Below are 8,418 nucleotides of genomic sequence, written 5' to 3' on the forward strand. Positions count from 1 at the left end.
TTCCAAAACCGAATCATATGTGCATTATTCACAAGCCTATGGCTTTTTACGTAGTGACCAGTTGGGATTAGGGCATAATCATGATTCTGGATCAATTCTTTCTTTTTTTTTCTTTAGTTTTGTAAAGGCAAAACTTCATTCTTCTTCTATGTGGATATGATTCAGCAAAAGCAGTTACAGTTGTCGTAACCTTTTGACAAATCAAAGAGGGATATGGGGCATTGGCTCAGGCCAGTGGCAAAGCCAGACAAATTTTTTGATGGGGCACTGATTCACATGTTTTTATTCTTGAAGGGGCACTTACATGTATAATAAAGTAAATTTTAACAATCTTGATGTAAAAGTAAAAGAAAATTGAGAAGCTGGTAGGGGCAAGTGCCCACATGAGCCTATTTGTGGCTCCGCCACTGACTCGGGCCATAGCTGGGGAGATGGCTGCTTATTGGTTCAAATGGCATAGGTGCTAATCAGGGGTGGAATGAGGAATTTTTTTAAGGGAGGACCAACGGTCAAACAAACTTATTCAAGTAAGGTCAAACTAAACCTGAATCCAAAAAATACATTATGCAACTAAAAATTTTCAATTTTTTTAATATAATGTTTTTTTTTTTCAATTAGCTGGGGTGGGGCCAATTGACAAGGGTTTACTTAAACTCAGTTTACAAAACCTTAGTATGGCGGTATCATAAATGGAATGAGAGAAAGTTACGTGCACCGGGCATACCATGCGTAGTAAAGGAAGTTATTTTGGTAAGTCTTTTTGCCTTTTTTTTCGTTTTTAATTTTGTCTTTATAAAAAGCTTTCTTTTTCAATGTAAACTGTAAACTGAAAGTATTTTAATCAATAACCATACTAGCACATGAAAAATGGTGCACCACTATGGCACAGGTTCAAATTCAAAGCCTTGTTACTTGGCTAATTGGAGAACCGGTCGGGCCCCGATGAGCACCAGAGAGGCTGAGAAATATAGTGCTTGGTTCAATATTACACGACGGCCGGCCGGCTACTACAACGAGCATAAGCTACCCACCAGCCTGTTTGAGAGATTTTGTTGCTCTCCCCTCACTGTGAAATCTCATATCCCAACATTTGCTTTGGCTTGTATAGAGAGTTGAAGTTCATGATAAAGCTCATTAATCCACGGCTATCCCTCTTACTGCTGCGGCCTAACTCTCCTACACTAAAACCGCAGATCGGCTCTTTCCTCTTTCATTTGGAGGAAGTTTGATGGGATCAACACGCAGAAGTGCAGTCTATGAAACCATAGTAAGTTTAACGTCCAAGATGAAGCCGACTTTCTTCGTTTGTCATTTTATGAGATGGGTTATTCGTCAATCAGTGTGCAAGTCAAGAATGAATTGATATTTTGATCACTGGTATGCTCCGTTCTGCTTGTTCAATCGTTCTTTGATTCCTTCCCTTTTCTGTCAATGAGATGGAGCTCTGCATCTTGCTCCATTCATTACAAGCCTGTTGATGAATGCTTCTTGTTCATTTCCTGCAGTAGCATTCTCGATTGGCTAATTGAATTTCTCTGATCGCTTATATATAATTAACTAGAAAATACGAGAATCCACACTTCCTGACCTTTCTGTTGATCAATGTGGCCTTCACAATCTCCTGCCATGAGCTTGAGATATGCTGAATAATAATCCCCATTGCGACATTTGCAAAGTTCTACCGAAAGGTTCATACTAAACAAATTTCACTTATTATGTTGATACTTTTTGGTTTGTAATTGGCCGATATGCATAAGCCTGAACTTCTTGTTTTTGTAATATTTTTTCTTACATAACTGATATTAAACACTTTAAAATTGTTAATTAAATGAAATAAAAACTCAATGGGATCTGACGTGACTATGATAAAATTTAGTATGGCATGCAAACTAGCTACTAATTAGAAGTAGACATCGCTTCGCGTTAACCTCAATATGCTATATATATATATATATATATATATATATATATATAAAATACACAAGCACACACAGACACACCTTCCAAATAGATAAACTACAATTACTTGCGCATTTAAAAGACTATTAGCTATTGTAAGAATTACGAAATTAAGCTTCCCTCCTCACATAATTAGTCTTGAATTGAGGACAAACAAACAAAAAAAATATAGTTTCCAATGAAACATTATCTGAAAAGATAAAGCAATTTTGAAGAAGAATGAACTTTGACTGTGGAAGAGTTTAGTTTCCTAACTTAAACAGAAAGTGACGAAGGAGGTGTGATCCTGGAATGTTTAATGCAACTGCAAAAGGAAGTGGAATAAGCCATGTATCTCGTGGGAGAGAGTGTGAGAGAGAAAATGAATATTTATTGCCAAGGAAAACGACATCAAGACATGAAGCTCGTGGGATATCTCAAAGGCTTGTGCATGCACACACACAGTCACACAGAGACAAACGCATGTGAGAGATGGGCCTTCAAATACTAACTTATATCTTCTTCAGATCAACTTCGTTGCAGTTCGACATTAATTAATGGAAGGCCTTTCTATGTTAAGCATCTTATATCAGAAACACATCTGGTCTTCAGAAACTACCATCTCAGAAGTACCATTCTTTGATTCATTTTCTTGTGTTCCTCACTTATAAATAGATGAGTCATGCTTAGCCATGATAGAGCAGTCCAGATTTAGCTGAATGAAAGATGAACTTCTTTTGTTTGGTTCGTTTCCTTTTATCTGATCATGATCTTCCTTAAGATAAGTATCTGGTTTTAATAGCGGTGTGATTTTCTTGTGAATCGAACAGGCATCTTTTGCTGCTTGGGTGAGCTACCAACCAAAAGTCTGCCAAGACCTATGTACCAACACATTACTGGTGAAGGAAAAAGAACTCGAGTTGCTCGATTCCAACAGGATATAGTATCAAAATGAGAAGCCGTGATCTTGTTTGACTTGCAGGTACATCTGTTTCGTTTTCCATATTGAGTAGTAATGAAATGTTCTGAACTCATGACGTTTCCATCATTCGGCGATGTGCACGTCTTACTCCTGCTGGGTGATTGGAGCTCTTATGAACATCAACAGCCACATTTTGCAGACAGCTGATGGGTTGTACTTAACTTCTGATCGGAAACTCTCCACAGCATTTTGAAAATCGATCAAATGAAACATTCTTATTGTTTTAATTTGGTGCACTAATGGTACAACTATATATCCATCGATACAGACGATGAATGAGTTGCGGAAGAAGTAATTTTTCAGAATAATTCAAGGGCACCAGTAGTAACAGAGAACAAGATAATGGAGTACTGGAGATAGTTCTTGAGACGAAATTGAGTGTTCTTTTTTGTTTTTCTGTTTTGCTTGGCTTCATTTAAGGTTCTTGGTATTCAAGCTAGCTCAGTAAGTGTACTAGCTGGATTTGCATGGCCGATATTCGTCGCATGTCGTATGGTATCAGCCCCCTCAATGAAAGGGGCAGAGCCGCGTGTGGGCTTGTGTGGGCAGTTGCCCACATATCATAAAATCCTTATATTGACATATTCATTGGCCCCAAATATTTGCATGTTTATATATAGACGGCCCTCAAGCATTTATTTAAATGGTACTCATAGCCACAAGAATCATGATATTTTCGAAAATATCACGATATTAACAACTACCTTATTCCAATTCTCATAAAATCCACATCTTTTTACAGGATGAATTTATCTATAAAAAATTATCAAATTGTCTGGAACAGTACGATAGATGCCTGAAGATCATACACATCGTAAACCAGTTTTGTGGGGCGTGCTTGAAAGTTCTTTTAGATACTAATTAGAAGCTCCCATTTAAGATAGTCACAAGTTAATTTTTAAACTGTGATGTATATCTACATAACTTATAAAATATGTACATCTCTTATAAAACGGCTTCCAATAATGGCATGTACATAAGTTACTGGCATAAATAGAAGAATGAGCACCTTCAAAGTCCCGCTTAAATTAGTACACCAAGAGGGAAGCTGTAATTGCAAATACCTAAAACGAGAGGAAATAAAACAGTGAAACCAAAGTTGAAAAAAAAAAAGTAAAAACAGAAAATGAAATAAAAAAGAAATAAAAAAACATGAAAAAATCATGACAAAAACGTGATAAATTCATTTTTAACATTTTTTTCAGTACACCGGCGGTATTTTCCTTTTTTAATTTTCTTTATTTTTTTGTTAATATCGTGATATTTTCGAAAATATCATGATTCTTGTGGCTATGGATTTTCCAGGAGGTTGAGAGTAAAAATCATGTGGTCGTTAGGACAGTTAGGTTGTCCTGTAGGAGCAGAGGTAGGTGTAGGCATAAGTGGACCAATGCCCACACAAACCTAAAAAAAAATATTTTATTTTTTGTCAAAGAATTGAAAACCCAGATCTTAAGAACTTAAAAAGTTAACAATAAAAAAAGGGACATGTAACCTCTTCGTTTTAGCTTCTTGAATTTTATAACTTTAGATAAAAATGAAAAAAAAAAAAAAAAAAAAAACTTAAAGGTGCGTTTGGATGGCACCCTCCTCCTCTAACCCAGTTTTGTAAAAACTAGGTTTTATGAAAACTAAGTTTTTTTTATTGAGTTTTAGAAATTTTTTTATTTTTAGTTTGGCTGACACATCTAAAACCTGGTTTTTTTAAAACCTAAAGGGGATCAGGTTTTTCAAAGGTTTTGTCAAAACTGGGTTTTCTTTAAATCCAGTTTTGATGGCACCCAAACACTTCAAATACATGGTTTTGGAGTTTTGAAGTGCCACCCAAACACCCCCTAAAGTTTGGTCAAATACAAATTATTGTTCAAATTTTAAAAGTTAACAATAATGCTCAATTTTGACGAAAATGCTCAAAGAGTTGCTTAGTAAAGAACATTAATTTTGTATGAAAAATAAGGAAAGAGCCTTAACACAAAAATATTGGTCAAAGGAGGAGAGTTTCACGATGAAAACCATTATTGCCGTTACATATCAAAAACTAATATTTTATGTCATTAAGGAGTCAAACGAGAATTTCTTTCAAAAGTTGAGTGTGTGTTATTATTACCTTTTAAAGAATTGATTAGCGATTCAGTACTTGCATAAAAAGTAGGCATTTTTATAACTCATTCAACTAAGATCATTCTTTTCTAATAAAGATGCAAGAATTATACCATATTTTGCATTTATGTGGACATCAATTCAGAGCCCCTCCCATTTTATTTTGACATCAATAAAGTTGATGCACAATGGCGATCTTAAAAGCTCGTTCTTCTCAAATCTACAGTTTGTTAGAACCATGAAGGAGAGGCCGGAAAGAAAAGAGGATTTGGTATACCCACCAAGGCAAGTCAGCTTAAAATGTCAAAACCAAGAGTTTAATATTTACATTGTGTGTTTGATTGCGTGTGTCAAAGCTCATAGAAACAAAGTCACTTATGCTAAAAAGTGTAATATTGTGTAAAGTGTATTTTATCAAAAAGGGTATTTTGGGTATTTTATAAAAATAAAATTTTTTGAGTCTTTTATCTTTTCTTTCAGTAACAAAGAAGCATCAATGAAAGACTGTAACCCACTCTCATATTGGGTTTGGGTTTCTGGTTCCATAAATCCCAAGCTGCCTCCTAACAGTTTTAGTTAGAGCTGGTAAATATTAGTCGTAAATGTTACGAACTAAGACAACCAACTACTTTAACAATCTCCTTTATAAGTTTTTAAGATTTCTCATAATATTTAATGTAAAACTAAAGAAGCATTCTTCGTGCTTTACCCTTCACATATATCGATTTACTGAAAGGACAAGGTAACCGATGAAAAAAAAACTTTTTAACTATTTACAAATATTTGAGCTTGGAATCAATAATCAATCTGCGATTGCAAACCAGTAACTAGGCTAAATTTAATTTCACAACTTTGATTTTTCTTTTCTAAACCATGTTCTAATTGCTCACGTCAATGTCATATATATATATATATATATATATATATATGAAAAAGTAACGGGGCAGAGAACGTGAAAGAAGCTGATCTAGGGAAGGAAGCAATGTGTTCTATGATCAAAAAATGATAAAAAAGAAGATGTCAACATCTCTTACCAAACTCCTTTGCTTGGGGGCGTGCGTGGTAGGTGGGCCGATCACATTTCCTTCAACCACCAACTCCCCAGATCAAACCTAGTGGTCTTTAATTTGCTCTGGCTAATTGTTATTAATGAATGATTAGCAATCTATAATCCCTTTATTCTGGTTTAAACAAGAACACCATTAATGAAAATAATTTCAGCTAATTGAAACAAGGACAAGCTCATACACTAATTAGGTTGTGACTAAGGTTTTAGTTGATCACGTGATTGCTACCTCTCAAAACAACCACAAGAACACAATTTTCGAGATAGTTGTTACCTGTTTGATCGAGCCAAATGGCGCGGGATGGACAATCCCTACAATGACTTTTTTTTTCCTTTTTTTCCTTTCTTATAACCCCGATGGTAAGAGCTTGATTCCTACTCTCAATTTCTAAGGGACAAAATCTTGATTCCCGTGGCCGAGCTAGAAAGTTCAAGCTGAGGGGCACTAATTCAAAGGAGTACATAATTAGATAATCAAATGGACATTTAAAGGTAGATAGTTGAAGAAACCGATATGCAAATAAGTACATTTTTGTGGGACTGTGTGGGCGACTGCCCGCCTGAGCTGCCATGTGGCTTCAACACTGCCAGTAATAATTTAAATAAATTTGTACATATATAAAGTAGTGGATTAATTGGTGGTAGGGAAGCAATTGAGTGTTGCTACTTCTTTCATGAAGCGCGACATGGCTCAAAAGCACGGACAGTTTCATAAATTTTTCGTTGAGAGGCACTGATATGGAGTGGCGGAGCTACATGTTGGCTGGTCGTAGACATTTTCCCATATCACCTCGCAAAATTTCTTGATTTTACATGTTGGTATCTTCAATAGTTTGTTCCTTTCTATGCCCTTAAGAATCCAAAATTGTTTGAACTAGCACCACTTGGGTTTGCACTACTATTAAAAAGTAACTAAAATTTTGAATACTTTCAAAAATTTTAAACTCATTGGATTACATGAGGGGCACCTATTTGCATATAAAAACATGGCGAAGGACACCAATGTGTATAAGGCAAATTGTGTATTTTAACATATACAACTGCCCACACTAGCTCACACCTACCTCCAACCCTTTTAATATTACTTTTCATATAGTCAATATCAACTTGAATCAGGCCATTTGAATCGAATCATATTCTTTTTAAATTGGTAGAGGTACGATCCGATAAGACCCATGGAGTATTTTTTTTCATTTTTTCCTAATTTCCTCAGTTTATTGATCTTTATGCAAATTCTAATTCAATTGGCAAATGATTTGTATTCTAATTAACTAACAGTTTTTTGGCCGTTCACCTGAATCTATTTGTGAAGGAATTTGCTTTAGGAATTTATTAACAAGATTATGATTTTATATATATATATATATATATGAAGCCTTTTGGCGTACCGGAAGTGTAATGAATGTCCGTTAAGTTGCTAAGGAGAGGCGCCGCCGCTTCCGCTGTGTAGCTCGTCGTCAGCCGCCAGACCCGGCGGCATGGGGTGGCGGCCAGGCAGTTGTCTCCCCTCCAACGGTCCGGGGATGCTCGTTTTTTTTTTAATTCTCGGCAGAAAAAGATGAAGTCTATCGGTAAGAGGTAACGCCAATAAGTTGGTGATTGAATGCATTCAATAATGTATTGTACATATAAAGGTGAAAAGAATTAATATGCAATGAAAAGAGACAGAAAAGAGGACGGTGAACAAAGTAATCTAAATTTTGCATCACCCAAAAGTATTTAAAAAGTTATTTTTAAAAACAACTGGGATAAAATGATAGTTGGCAGTGGCAATCTTGAATCATGATTGATTCAGTTATATATATATATATATATATAGACTTCAGTGTTTTTTTCAACTAGGCGTCCAACTTGAGTCAAGGTCAGTGAAAGTTTTTATTCAACGCAAGTAAGTTCATTGGCAATTCATGAGAGGAAAAATGCATCCAATTGAATCCAATGAGTTTGTTCCACGGATCAATACAGGGGTAGCATATGTCATTTTATTAACCTAATGTTTTTAGGGTGCATCTTTATTTTAATTTTTCATGTTATATACTCTCATTTATTTATTGAAATAAGTTTCATGATTTTTCTTGCTAGTTCAACTGATCTGTTGAATCAGATTATTTAACTTCAGTGTTTTTATACACTTAGAAATTGAAAAGCTATCATGGAAAATGTGAAGGTTGTGTTTGGATCACATCCTTAGAAAATCTTGTTTAGTGAAAATCAGGTTTTATGATAAATACCAACTCTTGGTGACATGATAAGAAGGTGAATCAGTTTCATAAATGAACATTAAAAATTTTAGAAGGCATTTCTGTGACACCTTTGTCTAATCCAGTTTTAT

The sequence above is a fragment of the Nymphaea colorata genome, chromosome 2 (genome assembly GCF_008831285.2).
Source record: "Nymphaea colorata isolate Beijing-Zhang1983 chromosome 2, ASM883128v2, whole genome shotgun sequence".
NCBI lineage: Eukaryota > Viridiplantae > Streptophyta > Magnoliopsida > Nymphaeales > Nymphaeaceae > Nymphaea > Nymphaea colorata.